Source organism: Acinonyx jubatus, chromosome C1 (genome assembly GCF_027475565.1).
Source record: "Acinonyx jubatus isolate Ajub_Pintada_27869175 chromosome C1, VMU_Ajub_asm_v1.0, whole genome shotgun sequence".
Lineage (NCBI taxonomy): Eukaryota > Metazoa > Chordata > Mammalia > Carnivora > Felidae > Acinonyx > Acinonyx jubatus.
In genome coordinates, this window is record NC_069381.1 from 171910102 (window position 1) to 171932441 (window position 22340).

The 22340-nt window shown below is 33.7% G+C and overlaps 1 protein-coding gene and 1 long non-coding RNA gene across 2 annotated transcripts in view; one reads left to right on the plus strand and one right to left on the minus strand.

Annotated features, from left to right (window-relative positions):
* LOC128314082 (uncharacterized) overlaps positions 1-10021 on the plus strand; it is a 34680-nt gene extending 24659 nt beyond the window's left edge. The window contains exon 3 of the long non-coding RNA XR_008295478.1: positions 8916-10021. This is a non-coding gene — a long non-coding RNA (uncharacterized LOC128314082). The remainder of the gene's footprint in view (positions 1-8915) is intronic.
* Positions 1-10963, minus strand: part of TFPI (tissue factor pathway inhibitor) — a 105493-nt gene extending 94530 nt beyond the window's left edge. The window contains exon 1 of the mRNA XM_027055048.2: positions 10866-10963. The gene's annotated coding sequence lies outside the window, so the exon portion shown is untranslated. The remainder of the gene's footprint in view (positions 1-10865) is intronic.
* Between the last annotated feature and the right edge of the window lie 11377 nt (positions 10964-22340).

Below are 22340 nucleotides of genomic sequence, written 5' to 3' on the forward strand. Positions count from 1 at the left end.
TAAGATATTCATATGAATATAGGGAAAGTATGAAAGAATATACTAAAGACTGTTGAAATTAAGTCAATATTGTGGGAAAAGAAATACAAGAGTGGAGATGATTAAAGCTTTCTTTATACATTTTTGTATCATCTTTACTTGAGACAATATGTACATACTAACTTAGGGATGAAAGAAGAAAGAAGTCATTTCTAAATATTACAAGGAGAATTTTATGTGCTTCTGAGCCTTTCATGTGGAGAGATATTAACATTATTTGTTAACAATTTCATAATGGGTAATTAGCAAAAACTATGTTTTTCTCTCAAGATTTCTATCGTTCGACTTTACTTATGTTGCATAAAAATAGAAATGGGTTCTAATTATGTTGAAAGGATATATCAATAAGTGTCTTAATGTTATGTTAATATAGTCATTCTGTGTGAACAAGTTATGTTAGCTTAAGTGAAAATCATTGAAATAAAATGTGTTTCCCTGTAAGTTTCACCTATTGCTAATAATTTTCCTGTAAGCCTAAAAAATGTTATCTCCACAGGGAGACTTCAAGTATTTAAAGGTAACTATTACTGATTATTTACGCTTTTCTTTCTTGGCTTAAACATTCTCAAGTTTCTTCAGCTCTAATATTACAAATTTCAACACCTAAACTCTTCTTAAGATGCTTTAACTTGTCAATGACTCTCTTAAAATAGGCAACAAGAACTGAACATAGTATTCCAGATGCAGTCTAGCCACCTGGAGTTCACCATTGACTTATTTCTCCCTTTGTTTTTGAAAAAAAAATTAAAATAAAAAATAAAACCAGAATAAAAATAGAAATTAAAAAAATTAAGGCAATTTAAATCAAAACCTTTAATGTGAACAGGCTATATCAAACCTGTGGTCAACTAAGATCTCTTAACATTTACTTTTTAGTGTGAACTATTATCACATTGTATCTCTCTTATAATATATTTTTGTAACTCATGTGACATTTTATATGTACCTCTGTTAATTTCATAATGGGGGCATTCCATTTTTTTCATCCTATCATGATTGCATTAAATTGTGATTTTTTTTTTTTTTAAATCCATGTATTAACTTTTACCACTATGGTTTTAGAAATGGTAAATTAGGGGCGCCTGGGTTGCTCAGTTGGTTAAGTGTCTGACTTTGGCTCAGGTCATGATCTTGTGGCTGGTGAGTTCAGCCTCACGTCAGGCTCTGTGCTGACAGCTGGGAGCCTGAAGTCTGCTTCAGATTCTGTGTCTCCCTCTCTCTCTGCCCCTCCCTCTCCTCAAAAAATAAACATTAAAAAATAATAAAATAAAGATAGAAATGATAAACTACAATGAAAATATTGAATTACTCAGTGCCACAGAGTAGCATGACTGTGAAGTCCTCCACATCCCAAACACACACAACACCCAATTTAATTTATGCAAGTTTGTAATATACCTACACATTCACCATTTCACTCAATATTCACTTTCCAAATATTCAATAAGAATGATGAATAATCCCATGAAACATCTTGGTAATGATCTACCATTCAGGGGAAGACATGCATTCAGTGCAAGAGATTAATATTGTAAATGATTGTTGTTTGACTCTTTTTTAATTAACAGACTCTGCTTTTGAGGACAGTTTAGATTTACATTAAAAATGAGAAGATAGTACAGAGTTCCATATTATTCCATACAAGCAGTTTCAGATTACCCCATTATTATTAATTTACTGCATTATGTAGCACATTTGTTACAATTGATGAATTAACATTGATATATTATTATTAACTAAAGCCTGTAGTTAAAATTGAGGCTCACAATTGTACAGTTCTATGGGTTTTAATAAATGCATAGTGTCATGTATTCACCTTTATAGCATCATATGGAATCTTTAGAATAGTTTCACTGCCCTAAAAATCCTCTGTGCTTCATGTATTCATCCCTCTCTTCTGATAACCACTAAACATTTTAATTTCTCTATAGCTTTTTTTTTCCAGAATGTCATACAATTAGAATTATACACTACATAGTCTTTTTAGACTGGCTTTGCTTTCTTGAAAAATATGCATTTAGCTTTGCTCCATGCCTTTTTGTGGCTTGATAGCTCATTTCCTTTTATGGCTAAATACTCCTCTGTTGTGTGGGGTGTATCGCAATTGTTTTTTCACTCACCTACTGAATGATATTTTGGTTGCTTCCAGTTTGGGGTGCAAACTGCTGTATAGAGCTGCTATAAATATTTGTGTGTAGGTTTCTGTATGGATATAAGGTTTTTAGTTTATATCAGTAAATGCTAAAGAGCACAATTGCTGACCAGATGATAAGACCATTTTTAGCTTTTTAAGAAACTGCACACTTCCCAGCAGGTGGCCATAACGTTTTGTATTCCCACCAGCAATGAATGAGAATTCCTGTTGCTCTACATACTTACCAGCATTTGTTATAATCGGTATATTTTTATTTTAGCCATCTATTAAGTGTGTAGTGATATATTGTTGTTTTAACTTGCAATTCCCTTGTGACATAGGACACTGCATTTTAAGAGTTCTTCGTATATTTTGGGTATAATCCTTTATCAGCCATGCTTTGCAAATATTTTCTCCCAATCCATGGCTTATTTTTTCATTCTCTAAGTGATTGGTTTATATTTTCACCCAATGATTTGTTATATGGATACATTCTTAGAACATTTAAAACAAATAGAAAAAATGTGTGTAGTTTAATACTTAATAACACTTTTTCTTTCCCTTGTATAGCAAATCTAAAACATATTCTTTGATTAAATCTCAGTTGTCACTGGATGTCACTGTTGCTTTACAAAATATGACTGTTTTGTTCATAAAGACTGTTTAGAACATTTCCTAAATAAGCACTTCATTAAAAGAAGAAAATCCACATTGTTAAGTACCTGTCAATTAGGTTTAGGTACAAGCTACATAGGATATCAATAATTAGGTAAACATTTATTTTTTAATTTACAAGATATTAGTTTCTTGCTAAACTTACAGACATGTTTCACATAGCACAAAGAATTCACCAGGAAGACTATACAGAACTAAGATAGTTTTTTGAACAATAATTTTTTTCAAGGATTAAGATTTAGTCCACATATGGTACCTGGCTAATATGTAGCACATTAAGAAATTTCAAAGTATTTTATTACTTACAAAACATTTTATTTATTTATTTAAAAAAAATTTTTTTTTGTAACGTTTTATTTATTTTTGAGACAGAGAGAGACAGAGCATGAACGGGGGAGGAGCAGAGAGAGAGGGAGACACAGAATGGGAAGCAGGCTCCAGGCTCTGGGCCATCAGCCCAGAGCCCGACGCGGGGCTCAAACTCACAGACTGTGAGATCGTGACCTGAGCTGAAGTCGGACGCTTAACCGACTGAGCCACCCAGGCGCCCCACTTACAAAACATTTTAAATCAATATATGTAATATATATAATATATATATTTAAATATGTGTATGTAAACATATTTACATACATATATGCTCAAGCACTAAAAACCTAAATGCTTAATATGGAATAAATTCATCCTATAGACACTTTTTATCATAACCTCCGTATAACCCCTAGATATCATAACCATCAGCTAAACCTGCCTCTACAGATCAGTTTCTCTTGCAAAATGCCTTATACCGAAACAGTTTTTGCACATGTCCTTCCATGCCTTGACTTTGTCCCACCCCATTGTCAGGCTAAACTATTCCACTGTAAGCATCGTTTCCTCAAAGACTCCTATATTGGGTTAGAATCTCTAATTTTACATTATCTTAGATCTGCCCTATGGGGCTATAAACTTTCTGAAGGTGGTAGAGTATCTGCTTTATTGATTCCTAATGTCCAGTAGCACATATAACATCATTCGTAAAAATGTGTTTAATTGTGAAACTTTGGTTAGCAATGACTACTTTAACAGTGTAAAATATGTAATACTAAAAGTCACTTACAATCATAAGAAATATTACTAAAAACTCATTTGGAGAGATATGGATAAAGTTCTAAATCTAAAATAAATATAATTGATAAATAATTTACTTAATTATTCCTTAGACCAAAGGATATAACTAATTACTCTGTTACATATCTATACCTAAGTCTGAAATGGATGGCACTTCCAGTGTGTTATATTAGTCACAGAACATAATATTTCTAGTCTTGTTAATTGTTTATGCAGGTTATATTCCTAGGCATCTAATTCGATTTATGTAACAATGAATCCTCCATTTGCTCTATGCAAGTTTTTCTCAGCTTCGTATATTTTGTAGGAACAGAAGCAGAAACAGTTTGCAGTGGAGACTACATGGCTCTCAGAACACATTGCTGAGGTTGCACAGAACTTTGCAAGGGATACAAAAAATTGTTTTAGGTATTTGCATTTCATATCAGAATTGGAACACAACTTTAGATCTCTATATTGAATGGGAATGGAACAAGACAAAAATCCTCTGGGATTTACAGCACAGAATTAGGGCATAGGGTTTCTGAACACCTAAACTTGACATAATGAAAATGACACCTAAACTTGACATAATGAAAATAAAGGAAACAGACAAACTCACTCTCCAAAATAAAACAACGAAGATTCAATACATTCTCTTAATATACTAATCCTATGTATAATCCTTCCTATGTATGATCACGTTTTCCTATGTATTATCCTTTCTAATTTAAAAAATACTTTATACAACAAGCAATTATGTCACTATGAACCTGATTTGTTGAGTGCATTAGAGAGGGTATATAGATACAAGAGACTCTGTCTTATCTGTACAAAGCAATAGCCATTGGTAGCATTCATTGTTGGTCCTTGGAAGATGATTGTTAACAAAAGTCTTCAAAAATATAGACTGACAAAAATAATACTCTTAAGTCACAGTTAGGAAAACGTATATAAAATAATATACTTATGCAGAATGAATCAGAAATCTTATGATCCGTGATATTATGGTGAAAGAGTGGTTTGCTAAAAATTACTTGAAACTCACAGCACATGATCAACTTTATGTGATAGAGGTGTATTAAAAATTTGGGTTCACTTAAAAGAATAAATACTTTGGAAGGAACAAAAAGGAAAATAATTACAGTGAATTACAATGTTGTTAAGTAATATATATTCAAAAGCAGTTATGAAATTTCTCTTGTTTTTGTAATAAAACCTACACATAAAAAATCCCTCTTTTCTACACACCAATAAAATCAGTGGTTTTTTTAAAGGATGGGTTGTGTTTAATATGGATATAGAGTGACTCATGCAACCATCCACCATGGTATTCTGTTGATTTCTAAAGCAATGCATATGGGAACGTTATTTGCCATGGTAAAATGTGAATGTGAACATTTCAATGATGTTACTAAGAGAAATGGTAATGAGAGTTTTTGTCCTGCAACTATCTATAATTAGTTTATTATTGATGGAAAGAAGATTTCCATCAGTATAGATTATCTGATAATCATGCAGAATAAAACAATAGGATCAAATCTGAATTACCATAGTAGATAAAGAAGTTGACTTTATAGCTGAGAAACAAAGGAATATATAAATATAGGTAATGAAGAAAGGCAATTGGCAACTGAAACTACTTACCATGGTAAGTAGGTATAAATCTAAGATTTATTGATACTGGTACAAGGAGAGCATTTTTAAAAATTATTTATTTGAGAGGAAGAGTATGCAAATGTGCAAGCAGGGGAGGGGCAGAGAGAGGGAGAGAGAATCCCAAGCAAGCTCTGCACTGTCAGTGCAGAGCCTGATGCAGGGCTTGATCCCATGAACCATGAGATCATGACCTGAGCCAAAATCAAGAGTCTGCCGCTTAACCAACTGAGCCACCCCAGGTGACCCCTAAGGAGACCATTTTTAAATATAATACAGTTTGTAGGGGAGATTGCTACTTTCTCCCGATATCATGGTAACCATATAATTTATTTTGCAAATTGGAAGTTCTCTAACAGTGAAGGAGCTTAAATATTAAGGGATTCCAGAAGAAGGACTACATTTTTACCTGAATTTACAGCAATTTTTTACCTGAATTTACAGCAAACTTGGATACATGTTCAGTCTACCTAAGATCCATTCTCTACTTCTCTTAGGATAATAACAGAGATATTAGAACATATTAATGTGCATAAAAGAATTTGTATTGCAACAATGTATAGTAAAAATGTATATTTCATAATATTGGAAGTATTTATACATAAATATTACAATATGCATTTCTTCAGATAAATGATTGAGTTCTTTAGGTAACAACTCAGGGCAACATAATTGCAAAGCATATGCCTGGGAATCCAAGCAATTACTAATAACTAAATTTATCTATAATCTATCGATCAATCTATTTAACATCACCTATCTATCTTAAAAAATTCATGTAAGGTGAAAATGGTCTTAATAGAAAAATTGCTAAATCAACCAACATTGACTAAATTATGCAAAATTAATGATTCAACACGTATGTCTATGTAGCTGATATAAGCAAGTATCACCTTAATTAATTCTTGACTGCATTAAAGAGTGGGAAATCAGTGAAAAATTGTAAAAGCATTAAAATGTTTTTCTTGCTAAATTAATTTTCTCATGTTTTGATAAGGCTAATGCTAACTTACTTTGGAAACTACCTTTGCTATAGCTTCCATTATGTTCCAGAAGCTAGTCATCATTTACCTGTTTATTCTCAAAATCAATCATCACACCTTATATTTTATAGTACCTGATAATTTATAAAATGTTTTTATATCCATACATGATCCTGATAGTTTCATTATGAGTGATACATATGAATATTTATGCATTCAGTTTGAGTGAGAAGGAATAAAATTACCTTCAATGTATGCAGATTTTCTTTTAAATTTAGTTCTACCAAAGAATCACTTCAATTGGTTTGATAAGCAAGTTTCAAGCTTTGACATGCACTTTATGTATTCCTGCATATAAACAACCCAAACACAGTGGTTTAAAATGGTGTAAAAGGCCAGACAGTAAATATTTTACACAGTGTGGACCACATGCAGTTGCTTTTGCATGTTGTTATTATTGTTGTTTATCTCTTAAAAATATAAAAATGATTGATTCTTAGGTTGAAGTCCCATACATAAAAAACTGAAGGATGGATTTGGCCTGTGGTTGTGGTTTTCCCAGCCTTGCTTAAACAACAACCATTTTATTTACCCTAATTCTGTGGATCAGAAATTTGGGCTGGGTTTTGCTAAGTGGTCTTTTTCTGGTCTCACTGGGATCATGGCTCTGGTTAACTAAGAGCTCAGCTGGAACTGTATGGTCTAAGACAGCCCAATTCACATCTGAGTTTGGTGCTGATTGTAAGCTGTGTTGTGGTGTCTCTCATCCTTCAGGAGGCTGACCCCAACTTCTTCAAACAATTACCTGAGGATTCTAAGATCATATTGGAAACCGCAAGTTAGAAGTCCAGCCCTGATTCAAAGGAATGGGAAATAAACATCACCTAGTGATGGGAGAGTATAAAACCACATTAAAGGTGCATGCATACATGGACAAAAGTAATTATAGCAGCTATTTTTATAAGAAATATATCACATTACTTTAAGATCTAGAAACTTGATGATTTTATGTTAATGATAAGATTTTCTGGAAAGAAGTCATATGACAAGCTAACCTAGCATACCAGTTTATTAATTTGCAAAGGGATTTGACTGCCAAGAAGCCCACAATGCTTGTGCCAGCCAAAAATATATATATTTTTTCTATAAACAACACGGGAGTCCACATTTTTTCCTGAAGTTTGCTACATGAGGAGGAAACTGGTGTGTTTTTGGCATGGGAAACATGAGGTATGGGTAGGAGTAAATTTTTTAATGCTTACTCTCCTTGGAACAGATGCTCTGACTTGGGACTATCAACATAGATACCAGCTTCCCTAGCCTGTGTTCCTTTACTGCAGAGGCATAAAACATAAATAGAGTTTCGCAGACTCTCCTAAGCTAGATACGGCATAGGTGCTACCTTGCAGTTCTACTATCAGATTCAGAAGGAAAAGAAAAAACAAGCATGAATCATGTGTGAGGACAGCAGCTTAGCTTCTGAACACCATGATGGTGGTGTATATATACATACTCTGTAAAGCTTCTAGCATTCAAACTAATCTATAAATTCAATACAATTAAAATTAACATTCCAGAAGTTTTGTAGAATTTGATTACTTGATTTAAAATTTTTCATGTAAGGGGCACCTGGGTGGCTCCGTTGGTTAAGTGTCCAACTTCGGCTTAGGTCATGATCTCACAGGTCGTGAGTTCAAGCCCCACATCGGGCTCTGTGCTGATAGCTCATAACCTGGACCTCGCTTCGGATTCTGTCTCTCTCTCTCTGTCTCTCTCTCTCTCTCTCTCTTCCCCTCCCCAGCTGACACTCTGTCTCTCTCCTTCAAAATAAATAAACATTTAAAAATTAAAAAACAAAAATAAAATAATTTTTTTAATGTAAGAGTTATTGCCCAAAGATAGCTAAATGAGTTCTAAATACAAAAGAATGTCTCCTTTATCAGATATTAAGACACACTGTAAAGATACAACAATCAAAACCTCATGATATGTGCATATGACCAAAAAAGCCCCAACTAGAACAATGTAACAAAACAATAAAAAAAAAAGTTCCATTAACACAGGGGAACTTGGTTGTCATGGTTTAACAAATTTGTGGGGGAAAGGACCGATTGTTTAGATGGTGGGAATGAGAATCTGGCTTAAATCTATAGAAAAATGAAGTTTACCTGGAGCTCAAATCTATATGTAACTATTAGGTGGATCAAAGACTTCAGTGTGAAAGGCAAAGTATAGTACTAATTCTAAAAGTAAGAGAGACTATTTTTGTTACTATGATGTCATGAAGTATTGCCAAAGTCCCCAGTGAATGAAATGTATTTATTCACACTTCTCTTCAGTGAAGGAAACAATAGAGAATTCAAGAAGGTGAATTACAGGCTGGGGGAAGTGACTAATACCAAGGGATTAGAACCTAAGATAACAGAGTAAACTCTGCCCATTAACAAGAAAAAGACCAGAAACTAAGAGAAAAACATTCAAAGGAGGTAAGTATTTTTTAGAATTAATGTGCTAGCTAAAGTGTTCATGAGGAGATGTCCAACTTTACAAATAATCAAATAAATCAAATATTTAAAACATCAGTGTCACAGGGTGAACGACCTGGTTTGCCTAGCATAACCTGTTTATGATTTATATATCTTTGCAGTTATCATTATCTCTTCTTAGCTATTAAAAATGCTCTGGTTTTGATAGATAAGATTATATATTTTCTTATTAGCTATTGTGTTCTATGCTTCAGACGTGAAATAAGTAAGCAGACTGTACCAAGTTGTTGAAAAGACTATAGAAAATTAAGAGCAGATTAATCTTGCTGATGGGAGCGTAAGCTGTCAGTGCTACTATGGAAGGCTAACTACCAACCCTTATTGGGACTGTAACTGTGTGTTTTTCTCTCACACTGCAGTCCCACCGACTGTTTGCCCAATGACACTGTCACTATTTGTTACTGCATGGCTGTGGTAGCAGGAAATTGGGGGCACTTATGTATCCATGAACAGAAAAATTCAAAATGATTTGGAATGGGATACTGTGCAGAATTTAGCACTTGGAACTAGATAAATATAAAACAAAAATCGTCAACTATAATGTTAAATGAAAAAAATTGGCGAAATTACACTCGTAGGTAAATATCATTTGTACAGATTGAAAACACAGCCATAAAATAAAATTATTTAAAAATAAGAGTACATACATATTAAGGACATATACCAAACACAGTAGAGTGAAGCAATGGGAAGAGGCAATGGGGGCGAAAACCTATGGTGAAGGAGAAAACATGCAATGTAAATTGAGGAAGCATGGGGGTGTGTGTGCATGTTTATACTGTACAATCTTATACTATGTATAGTAGCATATTTATTTCTCTCTTGCATAACTTAGCAATAGGCTTTTAGTTTACATTTTCTTGAGTCTTTATCTTTGAAAAGTAACACTACATAAACATCCATATATTAATTTACTTTACATTTTCTTGAGCCTTTATCTTTGAAAAGTAACACTACATAAACAGCCATATATTTATTTATTTATATTTATTTATTTATTTATTTATTTATTTATTTATTTATTGATGTAGTAACACTACATAAACAGCCATATATTTATTTATTTCCCTTCAATTATTGGAAGTATTTCTGTAGTCTATAATTCTTTGTTGGATACAAGGAAAAGCCAAATAAAATTACTTTAAATATTTGTTTGAAACAATTCCAGATTTGAAGGAAAAATATTAGTATGGATATACACAGTGAAATCAGTGAATTACAGTGGAGCCACAATGATTAGTTGTAAGAATAAACCACTTTTCAATTTATCTTTTGACACTCTAAATCAATGACTGACACCACCAGCAATCACACATATAGACTGATTCTTCAAATTTCAATTGGCTTGGTGATGTTTGTATTTGACTTTTGTGGAAACAAAGAACATAATAAAGAGAAGCAACATTATACAAGTCAAAAATAAAAATAACACTGACACTGGAAAATTTATTTAACTGAGAATTCTGGCAAAACATACAGAATATCTTAGATTTTGCTTATGTAATAAAAGATATATATTTATACAAATAAAATACATTCACTAAAAGATGTCTTTACTAATTTTTCTAACATTTACTGATGGCCAAACACTGGCTTCTGAATTGCTTTTATATTTCATCACCTACATTTTATCCTCATAACAGCCCCATGAGTTAATGTTTAGTATGGGTTCAACTGAAGTTAATGGTGATTCTCCTATCTAATTTAAGCGACGAGGGTTTTAATACAGGGAATGGTACTTACAAAACTCTGGAAAAGACTGGAGGATCAGTCATTAACCTGTACTCCTAAGAATCACTTCCAGTAAAATACTGTAAGACCAGCCCACTGAAGATTCCATCTATGACAAACACAATCTGAGATTTCTGGTCACTGATTCTAGAATTACACTACTTTTGTCAGTCTTGGAGCGAGGTAATAACCAGCAGAATTGATGATTCTAGAATCCCGCCACTTTGGCTGGAGACTAGGAATCAGAAAACTGCTGTCCAATGATTATCTTCTACTTGATCTACTTAAGGAAAAGAGAAACTTGAGGCTTAGCCGCTCTTCTCTAGTGATTTACTTCTCGAATCTAAGTCTCAAGCAGATGCATCTCTTCGGAAAAATCCAAATCACACCCAGAGCCATAGTTGGCCAGGAATCTGGGAAATGTAACATTTTAGTTTCCTGCCTAAATAGACAGGACATTAGACAGGTTGAAATGCATGTTGTGTAAGTCGAAGCAAGAATCAGAAATGGAGGAATTAAGTCAGTTGTTGAGGCTACATATTTAATTAATGCTTTGCAACAGGTTCTAATTGTACTAATTTTCACAAAGAATTCTTCCTTCCTTCCTTCCTCCCTCCCTCTCTCTCTTCCTCTTTCTTCCTTCCTCCCTTTCTCTTTCTTTCTTTCTTTCTTTCTTTCTTTCTTTCTTTCTTTCTTTCTTTCTTTCTTTCTTTCGAGAGGGAGCTCAAGCAGGGGAGAAGGGCAGAGGGAGAGTGAGAGAGAATCCCAAGTATGCTCCACACGCAGCGCAGAACCTGACTCAGGGCTGAATTCCATGAACCATGAGATCATGACCTGAGCCAAAATCAAGAGTTGGATGCTTAACTGGCTGAGCCACCCAAGTGCCTCAAGAATTATTTTCAATTGGAGAAAACTTCAATGAAAATTGCAAGTTTTCTAAAAGAGGGGAGAAGTTATAACAAAAATTATAAAAATTGACAAACAACTCTGCTCTTCATATGTAAATAATTAATGTGAAGCTGATAATTAATAAAACCTCTTACTGTCTAAACTAGGCAGCATCTGCTAACACCCCAGGTTCTTAAAATGCTGCAATAAATAACAACAGCTATGTATAAATTACATTTAAAGATATTTATAAGATGAGATGTTAGAAAATAATTCTAGGTATTGACTACCTCACCCTTCCTAGTCCAAAACCTCCAAGATAAATACCTCCCTCCCTCTTGGACTCTTCCTGAGAGAGCCCTCTGTAGTTTGGTGCCTCTAACTCCATTGTTTTCTCTACTCCATTCTCCCCAAGTAATTTCAATTTTAACATCAAATTATAATATAATTATTATTTGGAAACTTGAATTGTGTAGTTTACCTAATAATTTATCAATGCATCTATAAAACCACTGAGCTAAGAAGTGAGATATTTCTTTTATTAACTTGTTGATAAAATTGATATCTATTTTAGTTTGACTTTTGAAGTCAATGTCATTTATTTTTAGAAGTTTAGATTTTAAACATAGCATAAAGTTGTACTTTTATTTTACATCAAGTAGTGACTGAAACTAAAATTCTCTTTCTGTATCTCTATCTCTATTATATCCATATCTATGTCCATATTCATATGTAATTTTTCTATCACCATTTTCACTAACATCTTCAGTTCACACCGTATTTAGCTGTTTTAATGACATAACTATTATTTCCTCTCTTCTTATGAATAAGAGGTCTACCCATAAGATAGCATAATAGATGGAGCTAGTACAGAGATAACCATTTTTTAGGGAGTTTAAAAATAAATCCAGTGCATAATATAACTGACTGAAACTTCTTGCTATAAGACAAGTAGGTCTGTAACTATTTCAGAGATATAATAGAAAATATTTTGGTTCAAGATAAAAAGTTCACAAGCACAGTTAGTTTCAAAGGGGCAAATTAAAGGGAAAGGAAATATGCTTTGTGAAAAACTACAAAACATCCCACTAATAAGTAAAATTGTATCATACAACTTGTTCAATCTTGTTTCATTCATCCAAAAACATGAAAAAAGGAAGTGCAATAGGAAATGGATATAATCAGGAACTCTTAGAGCAATGTAAGGTTTCAATATTAGAGGCAAATGCTTGTCATTTAATGGAGTAAACGTAGTTTGTTTTTTTTTTCCATAAATAGTATTTTCCATTTATGAATAACAGCATATCTAGATATTTGTAAAAATATTTAAAAAATACATTCGTCATAATGGTATTCCCCCTCCAACTTCATTCTAGAACAGCATATCTTTTTTTTTTTTAATATCTATTTATTTTTGAGAGAGAGAGGGGGAGAGAGGCAGAATGAGAGTGGGGAAGGGGCAGAGAGAGGGAGACATAGAATCTGAAGCAGGCTCCAGGCTCTGGGCTGTCAGCACAGAGCCTGACGTAGGCCTCAAACCCACAGACCATGAGAGCATGTCCTGAACTGAAGTTGGAGGCTTAATGCCACCCAGGCACCCCTAGAACAGTGTATCTTAAAACACATTATGGTCAGGACCATAATACATCTATTAACCTGTACACTATTTACACTATTCTACTTATCACAATACCTAAGTTTTTTTTCTACATTAAAAGAAATTAGAACCTTATGAAAACAAACTTAAAAGCAAAATCAGGTGTTAATAATCACAATACAGTCAGTAATGTTTAATTGAAAATAATTTTCTATAAAAGAATATAATATATATTCACTTAGAGTTTTGTCCACATTGAGAGACTGAAATCCTCTTAGGTAGGTATGACTATGAGTAGTCTTGTACTGTCCTTACGGAATGTCCTTTGCTTATGATACTGATCACGTGTTACTGATTCCTTTTTGTCCTGTGTTGTTCTTTACACATGCTGATTTGAGTTGCAATGTCTCTTTTGCAGGAATCCTTATTTTCATCAGAAAGTTCATACCATAGTTTATGTGAAATCTATTTATTTTTAAAAGAATTTATTAATCCATTGTTCCAATGTATTGTATAAAGTGTCTGCTATAAATTATATGTTCTACAATTAATAGTGGATTTTCTATTGGTGAAGTACTACACTTTGTGGGTTTGTTTCTCTGCCCTGATTTCTCTGTTCCTGCATATACATTCTTCCTGATGATTTTTTGTGACCTGAATCTCCTCCATCTCCAGAGTGTTCTACTCTTAGAGTGAAATGAAAACAGATGGTCAGAGTTCTTACAGGAAACCATGGCTCACATACATTCAGATAATTCAAAAAGAGTTTATTCCCAAAATACAAATTACAAATTTGGGGAGAAATACAAGAATAATGTAGGGATCCAAATAGAACAGCAGTTTGCTATCAGTACCCCTATGCCTGAAGTGTCAAAAGGAGGGAGGAGACTACAATCGAGAAGGAACAAACAAAAGTGAAGATAGAGCACACCACCTTGACAGGAGCCATACTGATGATGTGACCTTTATGTGAGGGCATTGAAAGCTCAAGGCAACTTCACAAAGGGAGAGCTATGGGAATACATACCTTGATATTCCTCTTCTGTTTTCTCTCTCACTCTCTCTCTCACTCTTAGTCTGTCTCTGTATTTCTGTCTCTGTCTCTTTGTTTCTCTTTCTCACTTCCTGCCAGGACTCCCCAAAGACTGCATTTAACTCCAAACCAGTGTAAATGGTGATCTTATTGATGTAATCCATAGGGATCAGCCTCCTGAAGAAATAGGGCAGGATGGAGACAGGAGATAAAGTGAATCCGAAGGATCAAAGATACCTAGCACAGTCCACTTTTTTGCCTCTTGTCTTCTTTCTAAAGCTTGTCTCTACATTTGAAAGCATGAGGTCTGATCAGCTACTTTATCATAAAAGGGTACCATTAATTAGTTCTTACTCCTACCTAAAACCTAAGGTTTTAAGTACTCTTGTGTTCTCCATATAGTGGTGGTGGTGGGGCCGTGGTGGTGGGGGGGGGGGGAAGGATGTTGTAGAAAGTAACTTATTAAGTGATATAAAACTGTAGCTACTATAGTCCTTTTCTGTCATTAGCATTGAGGCCAAAGTTGACAATTATAACTGTTTTCCACCACTATTCAACATTTCTCTTACCCTCTGCCTCAACCAAGTGAGACTCTACCTGTGGATACGCCAGACCTTCTTTTCTGCTTAAGCTGAGTACTAACTGGTTTTACTGGTCTACTGTGTTCTTAGAGTTTTCTAAGAAGAAACACTACTGGGCATAGCAGCACTAAAAGGCACCTGAAGGCATCTCATAAACCTAGTTTTCATTGGCACTACTGAGTTGGAGCAGTCCAATTTCCTCCTAGTCATCAGCATCAAATACCCTGTTCGGTACAGTGACCTTTTCTCTTCTTGTTGGTTCAGTGGCATAGGAGATCAAAATGGCCTGGGACTTGGGACTAAGTCCAGGAAAATAGTCTACTCTTTGGGAAATGGTATCTCTAAACCTATGGAACCAAAGGTCCTGTTGATAGAAAATATATAAATTTTAGTAGTGTATATATATATAAATTTATATATATATTTATAAATACATATATAAATTTATATATGTAAATATATAAATTTTTGGACATGAGCTCATTGCTATACTTCCTTTGTCCTAAAATATGCCCCTGGCTTCTGACGATTTTGTGCAGCATAACATAATAGTAAACAAGGAATTCTGTAACGCTACCAATGGGTGGTGCTTGCAGAAGCAATGTAGTTCAAGAAGGCAAATCCACATCCACATATATGTCAATCCATTCAAAGATACAAGAAAGAGAAAACAAGGTTTCTGGTACTAGATACTTTTCTTGAGAAGGGTTATTTCAACAAGGATTTTAAGATACATACATATTCCTTTAGCTAAAAATATATGTCATACTAATTTCTATGTAATACTGGTTCTTGTATATTTCGATTTTTAAAAAAAAATATTTTTAATGTTTATTTATTTTTGAGAGTGACAGAGACAGAGCACAAGCAGGGGAGGGGCAGAGAGAGAGAGGGAGACACAGAATCTGAAATGGGCTCCAGGATCTGAGCTGTCAGCACAGTCCCCAACGTGGGGCTTGAACTCGGGAATGGAGAGATCACAACCTAAGCCAAAGATGGATGCTTACCCAACCGAGCCACCCAGGAACCCCTTATATTTTTAGATTTTTATAGTCAAGTAACATTTTACTTAAAAAATTATGTGCTTTACAGAGAATACTAATTTTTAATTTTTCTAAGGCAGCCAAAAAGAAAAAAACCCTTCCGCTTACTTTAGCCACATGAAAGAAAAAATATTTTAACATCTAAAAAGAAGGAAAAACATAATCTCAGATAAAAGGTGATTACTTAAAAGAAATAATTTTAGCATAATGAAAAACTTTCTATGGTGTCATTAGTTTTCTTATTTTTCTGTGAATATTTTTTTAAATTTATTTTGAGAGAGAGAGCATGAACAAGCATGAGTGGAGGAGGGGAAGAGAGAGAGGGAGGGAGAGCATCCCAAGCAGGCTCTGCACTGTCAGTACAGAGTCCAAAGCAGGGCTTGATCCCATGAACTGTGAGATCATGACCTGAGCTGAAATCAAGAGTCAGATGCTTAACTGACTGAGTCACCCAGGTGCCCCATTTTTCTGTGAATATTTTTAAAAATCATGAACCAACAACTAACTGAAAGATTAGAACCACTGATCTGTAACATTTAAGATCATTATATTGTCCTAATATCCCATCACAACTCCAACACGGCATAAGGTAAAACCAGTGAGTTTCATGAGTATGAGCTCAGTGTAACATTTCCTTATCATAAAAGTGCCTTCCTAGGAACTAGTAGTTTAAGGAGATTACTAATTAACATTATACCTATGAATGTAGTGTATGTTTGTATTGAGTGATACAAGAGAAAAGGAGAAAGAATTATTAAAGAGTTACTAAGACCTGTTAAAGAATCTCAAATGTTATGGCTACTGTTTCATATCAATCTAACTGTTGGATAATTGATAAATTCTAAAATCTCCTTTTATCTGATGTACACCCTAATGGTACAAAAATATAAAGGAATGCTAGACTACCATAACACCTTCCTCTAGCCTGTCAAGTTGCAAAAAAATTTACAATGCCTAGACACACTATGAGAAATAAGTTTAGTGGAAATATTTATATTTCCCACTAACTTTATTCTGGTCTCAACATATTATATCAAGATACACTTTTTCATTTATATTCTTAAGGGGAGAACCATCAATTTACTTAATTTACATATGTGATACTATGAAAGGGGAAAGGTGGTTCTATGGAGAGTTATAGTAATGAAATCAAAAGGAGTAATTTCTTGAATTCTAAAGTTATAACAAAGCTTTTCTATATTTGTAAAGAATAGAGTATTTATATTATGGTGGATATTTGTTTAGAAATTTCAAATACTCTATGACATAACAGAGGACTGCGTTGTAGATAAGAGATACAGTGATACCTGATATAAAGCATATAAAAACTACCTCTGCTTATGTACCTAGAGAAAATAGCCATCTCATCTTTGAAATTAGCCTTAATTCCTTTAGGATCTAGGCTAACTCTCATTCTTTTGATTCTTTGATCAAAAGCAATGAAAATCTGAAAAAAAAATACAATATCCTGTGCCAGAATTCTTCGTGAGTTGGCATCAAAAGCTTAGCATAGAGAGTACGAACTTTAGAGTTTGACAGATCTGGGTTTTAGTCTTGCCTCTGCCACTCAGTAATTCTGGACCTCTGGCAAGTTACATAAACTCACTGAAACTGCAATTTCTCATGTGTAAAATGAAAGCACAATATCAGCTTTGATATCTATCTCTAACATTCACCATCTGTGTGATTTTGGTCATGCTATATCAACACTATGTGGCTCATGTTTCTTATCTATAAAATCATGATAACGACAGTACCTCCTTCCAGAGGCCGACTAACCAAGTGGCAAATAACAAATCCTTCCAAGATCCTGTACTTAAGTATATATTCATAATTTTATATTACTTTTTAGCCTCTCATATTAAAATCTTCAGGTCCTAGAAAATCTGGATCCTCTTCTGCCCACTTCCTTGAGAAGTTCTGATATTATTATTTTTCATAATTACTATTATCTTTCCTGGTTAGAAGGCTTTATGGATTGTGTCTGGATCAAAACAGGTGCACATGTAAATGTAATTTTAATAATTATATTAGCAGTATTATTATTGTTATTCTATGAAGGCAAAGTGATTTTGTTTACCCTGATTGTACAATTTTTGCATGTGTAATTTATAATACTTAAATTGTTATCTAACTTAAGGAAATTCTTAGTCCAGTTATTTCTCATTTGCAAAAAATATCCACTTGTATATATATTCTTGGTTTCTTAAAATAATAATGGTTATTTTTGCTGTCATTAAAGCTAGCACTTAATGAGAGCTTGTTTAGTGCCAAGGACTCTATAAGTGCAACCTTTAACAATGGTAGGTAATACTAGTAATAGTAATTAGCCCCAACTAATTAGCTAACTACATTTGGAATTGTATAGTTTTTTACTCTTCATGATGGCTTCCATGAAATTAGTGACAGAGTGCAATAATTATATTGTATTATGGTGGATTTTTGTTTAGAAATTTCAAATACTCTATGCCATAATAGATGACTAGTGTATGTGAAATAAGGCATAAATAGATTACAAAATATGCTCCAAGTTTTACAACTTGAAATGGTAGAGCTAGAATGTGAGGCATATCTGTCTGACTCTAGGGCCTTAATATTACTAAAATATTAATGTATAATGGCTCTTGATATTTATAGAGAATGTAAAAGTATAACCATGTAAGACAGAAGCATTGATTTACTTTAATTATGAAATGTCCATTATATTTGGCTATTTTGGCTGTTCAGTATTCATTTCCCCCTTCTTTGACAACCCTAATTTCTTTTTCAGGTGTTATTTCATTCTCACTTTGTATGGTCTTAGTAGAATGTTGATTAAGGTGTTTTGCCCTCCTCTAGGGTCCTTTTTAGAACTAGCGTGGGTGCCTGGGTAGCTCAGTCAGTTAAGAGTCCGGCTCTTGGTTTTATCAGGTCATGATCTCACGGTTCTTGGAACTGAGCCCCCCAACTAAGGGTTCTGTGCTGACAGCATGGAGTCTGCTTGGAATTCTCTTTCTCCCGCTCTCTGCCCCTCCCCATTCACACTTGCTCATGTACTCTCTCTCTCTCTCTCAAAATAAATAAATAAACTTAAACAACAACAACATAGTAAGGCAGTGGGAACTTTTCATGAGAAGGGTTTTCTATCCAGTTGAGTCTAAACCCTGCCTTAAGCTTCTAGTAAAAGTTTTGCCATGCTTTCAAACCCAGTACTTGATTAGATATTTGGCAATCACAAAGCAAGTCTTTAAAACAGCTTTCAATGTGGGTGAATAATAACAATTATTAAAAAAAACATTCAGTAAATGTAAATTATCCATGGTAGTAAAGGTAGTGCAAAGTGAGACTCATATTACAACTATTTCTGTTAAAATATTATTATTTAAAAAAACTAATAAAAAAAGTTAATAATTTTAGGGGAATGAAAAATGCCATGGCTTTCCCTTACAGTAAAACAAATTATAAAACTGGGGCACCTGGGTGGCTCAGTTGGTCAAGTGTCTGAATTTGGCTCAGGTCATGATCTCACAGTTTATGAGTTCAACCCCCACATCAGACTCTGTGCTGACAACTCAGAGCCTGCAGCCTGCTTCGGATTCTGTGTCTCCCTCTCTCTTTACCTCTCCCCTGCTCATGCTCTCTCTCTGTTTCTCAAAATAAACATTAAAATTTTTTTTAATTATAAAACTAAGTTTCTAGAATAATTTCCAACCACAAAGGAAAAGCCATCTCATACTGAAGTGAAGGCTGTCTTCTGTGATGTCACATCATTCATTACATCATTCCTAAACATCGCCATGTTTAGGAATGCCCCAGTTCCTTTAAGTCCCCACATTGTTAGACCCCAAAGTATATAATACTCTGACAAATAGCATAATCCATTGGAAACGTTTAGAATAAAAATTAAAATTCCTCTGAGTAATCACAGAGAATTCTTGTGTCATGTCTGGCTGATGTTAATGAGCAGTGAAAAGATCTTTAATGAAACTGTGTGATGTGTGAGCTTGGTAATTGCTGTGGTCAAATTCTTTAAATCACTGTAAGGCTTCTAAAGGAAGATCCAAATGCTCTTGATTAAAGGAGGCATGCTTCAGCAGATCTGCAAGGAGCATTCAGCTGTGTGGCATTCTATTACCACTCATGAGTTAGCTTACAGCACATTGTTTAAAAAATGCAGATAGAATTTGTGTTAATAAAGGGTATTTTATTTGGCAGCATACAATGTTGACTTCGTGAGAGATAGACTTTGCACCCTTTTGTTTTAACCTTCCACAATATGAATTTATGCAATAATATCTGCAAAGCCTGTGAAGCAGAAAAAGTCTATTTTTTTTTCATGTTCAACAGTCAGATTGCTCTACTACACCATGTTCTACTTGCTTTTAATGACCTGAAGGATGCTCAGAAGTGACTGATAAGCAAACTGCTTTTGGTAGTCATGCCAATGGCCAATATGCCGGATGGAACAGATCTAATAGGCAAGTGGTAAGCTCTTAACGATGGCTCTTAAGGGAAGAATAAAATCTATCTCGTGTAGCCTTAAACATTTCCTGGGACTCTAGAGATTACTCTCTGCTCTTGGCAAATGACATTTTAGGAACAGTATTGGGGTATGAGACACAATAGACAGGATGGAAATCAAGTGCAAAATCACAGAGTTAACAATGTTTTAGAATTTGTGTAAAATAAGCTTTATCTGATATTTGTTCACCTTATTTGTGCCTTTTCTCTATAATATGTGAGTATTTAAGTCATATACCTCATGGGCATATAATTAACTTTGGTTTGTGTAATTAATGGATCAAATTTGCAGATTATCCATGGTGGTATATTTTTGAACATGAAAATAAGTGATATGAAAATATGAATTCCCTAGGGAAACACTATTATCTCTATCAATAGATGTATTAATATCAATATCTATATCAACCTTGTATTAACATTTCCCTAAATGTACAACAAAAAAAGAATAAGTACTTACAATTTGAAAATAATATTTTTGTTTTTAGTAATTTCTTGAATAAGGATTTATTTTGTGAGGCATAAGTACGACATGAAGATACATCACTTTGCATACAATCTCCGGTTGTTCTGGGGTACTATATATAAGACTGCACTTAGATTTGTAAATGAACTCTGTATCTCTGTTGGTCACAGGTCCTTGAAGAACTCTCCCATCTATGGATATTGTGTCAGAGTTCAGCATTCTCAGTCCATAAATGGTCTATAAAGAAAAATAAAGAAACTCTTGTTAACTCCTCTGAGAAGATAAATATAGCCAGAATGGAACATTATAAAAAAGGAGATTAAGTTGTTTTCTGGAAATCGCAGGTATAAGCTGAGAGCATTAAGTTATAAAATTGTGTTAGAGATTTATTTTTTATTTGGTCAATAAATTCTGGCAAAATGGTCCCTGCAAGTTATATAATTCAGAGTTTAATTCTTTAATAGTATTTAATAGTAACCACCTCCATGGTTACCAAAGAGGTTAAATAAAGTAAAGGTTATTTAAGCAGATAGACAACAAATTTAATTCTCTTGTGCTTAATTGTCTAAAAGAAACCTGGTATATTTATATCTTGGTAGCTAGCAAGCTATCGATATATCAAAAAATAGGATTTAATAAAAAAGACGAGGTGTATTTTATGAGCAATTGTTACACCAAAGTAAGAGGTGAAATTTCCGAGTATTTTTAGGGACAGTAGTCAGAAGCTGAAAGGTTTCAGCAGTACTTATTCACTTTCAATACTGCAATATTTATTTATAAACAATATCTGTAATACTTAATCTAAAAGTAAGAACTCTTTTATCAGTAAGAACTATGTAGCTTCTTGATGCAAATTATCAGATTAGGTAAATATCTCTTGGTTTTGAATTGTGGTAAACAGAAGTGCAGTGTCACATCAGGAAGATTAATGATCATCGGGACAGTAATGTCAGTGAAGTATTTGTAAGAATGAAAGAGTCAAGAGTACCTCTTATGTTAGTACCAAATGAATTTACTTCCATTTTCCTTCTTCTTTGTCAGGTATTCCTAATTTAGGGTATTTTTTCTTCCTTTCCAGACACACAAAAGTATAATTTGGAAAATTACTTGTATGTGTATTTGGCAATTATGCTTACATTAAAATGGCAAAAGAGATCTTGATTTTCAAAAGTTTAGCAGTTTTTTTGGGAACAGCCAACAACACATTTTACTTTGGGAAAAAGTGACCTTTAAAGCTATATAGGTAGGTTGAGAAAGTATTTGGTTGGTCTGTGAATTTTTGTATCTAAGATCATCTAATGAGACTAGTTTAGGGATTTATAAGGATGTGATGTCATTTAGTGTAGAAACTGTTTTCTCTCATAATTGATTCTTCAGCA